At 35.9% G+C, this 1,648-nt stretch overlaps 1 long non-coding RNA gene across 1 annotated transcript; it reads right to left on the bottom strand.

Moving 5' to 3' along the window:
- Positions 1 to 509: 509 nt before the first annotated feature.
- LOC107580491 (uncharacterized) lies at positions 510 to 1,500 on the bottom strand. The gene is made up of 2 exons (XR_001608653.1): positions 1,392 to 1,500; positions 510 to 1,308 (listed from the first exon to the last, which is right to left on the bottom strand). It is a non-coding gene; the product is annotated as an uncharacterized lncRNA (long non-coding RNA).
- Between the last annotated feature and the right edge of the window lie 148 nt (positions 1,501 to 1,648).

Raw genomic sequence — 1,648 nt, 5'->3', positions numbered from 1 at the left:
GTCACAGTCCAACTCTAAATCCCAATGCGATGCGTTAAAAGACAGACACAAAGGACTTGCAATAAATGAATGTATTTGACAAACAGCACAAGTCTTACAAAATAATCACACCACCCAAATTGAAAAGCAACAGAGTTGATAAATTAACTGCAATGCTCAACACAGTAAACAATTGCCCTTTTAAAATGATGAAAACTTGACAGTTCAGTGCTGCACAACTACTGGTCCTGAAATGTGGCACCACTGAAAGGAAAATAACTAATTGTATACAGTAAAGAGTGTCCAACCAGTATAGTCTTTTATGACTTGGATGAAGTACACTAGATCCTTAAAAATCAGTCAATTCTCCCAGAGGACACCATTTTTTTGTCTCTACTTTAAATGCGGTACAAAATTCAATAAATTGAGCCAAAACTGCATAAAGAAATGAATGCCATAGTGAAAATCTAAAAGAATTCTGGCCATGTTCATTTATGATCAAAAAACTACTATGATGCTGAAAGACAAAATGCCCAAGCACAACCACCAAGTGTTTTTCATTACAAATTGCATATATTCTCAATTTTCTTACCGTCCTGAACCCCTCCATGCACAAATCGCAGAGGGTTCAGAAGCAGTGTTTCTCAAACAATACAAATGAATAATTTAAACATCAGCAGCATCATCTTAACAAATTCTGTATTAAATCTACTGGCTGTGAAATCTAAGTTTGACCATGTTTAAACACACAGTTTACACTCAACATAGAAAAATCTGATGGTCACTACAGCCTTGAACCCTCTAAGAGATTGGGATTTTGCTTGTCGTTCCATGTAAAACATACAATTACAATATTCAAGCAATACACAAGGTTATGGTTTCAGATTATACGATATACAAATCTTGCATACAGCATAACCTTTTTTGTTCTAGATGCTACATTCAAGTTCAGGTTTCTTGATAAAGAACTCCCAAACTGATGCAGATTCTGTTGTTAATTGAAGATTCAGTGACTGATGGAACGGTTTATATCAGCCCATCGCTTTGGTTATGAGAATGTTAACAGTACATTAAAACATTTAAAAGCAACTAAAATACAAATGTTACTAGAAAACTTGACAGATAAAAAGAGTAGCGTTAATATGGTCCAAATTGATGGACAAACCAGACATAAAATATACAAGTAGGATTATGTAATATATTGCAGCTGTTTCCAAAGAAAAAGAAAAACTCAGCCTTGAGGAGCTTCAGGGCTACTTTAGGAGAGGAGAGGTGAAGAAGTGCCCTTGGCGAGGGACGCTGACTGCAGCTCTGCTCCTGCTAGAGAACCTGAAAACAGGAGGAATGTTCATAATGGTTAGTTCACTTCTACTCAAAGAACAGTGGCAGAACGCGATAGGATTCAAACATACTTTGGAGTGATTGCATTGAGAGTTGCATTCTTCATGCGCTGGGAGAGAGAGCTGGAAGATGGGGTCTTGCTCATCTGCTGGTCAGGAGTCGTAAGGGGCCCAAACATACTCGCTACAGGGCCCAAAAAAAAGCAGCAGCAAATTGTAATACAAAGAAAAAAAATTACTAAATCGATCAAGATCAGGTGATGTTATGAAATGAAGTTTTTTTTTAATAATAATAAAAAAATAATAATTATATATATATATATATATAT

The sequence above is a fragment of the Sinocyclocheilus grahami genome, unplaced genomic scaffold (genome assembly GCF_001515645.1).
Source record: "Sinocyclocheilus grahami isolate Dianchi unplaced genomic scaffold, SAMN03320097.WGS_v1.1 scaffold34460.1, whole genome shotgun sequence".
In the NCBI taxonomy this organism is placed as follows: domain Eukaryota; kingdom Metazoa; phylum Chordata; class Actinopteri; order Cypriniformes; family Cyprinidae; genus Sinocyclocheilus; species Sinocyclocheilus grahami.
The sequence above is the reverse complement of the archived record's forward strand: the minus strand, read 5'-3'. Positions and strand labels throughout refer to the sequence as shown.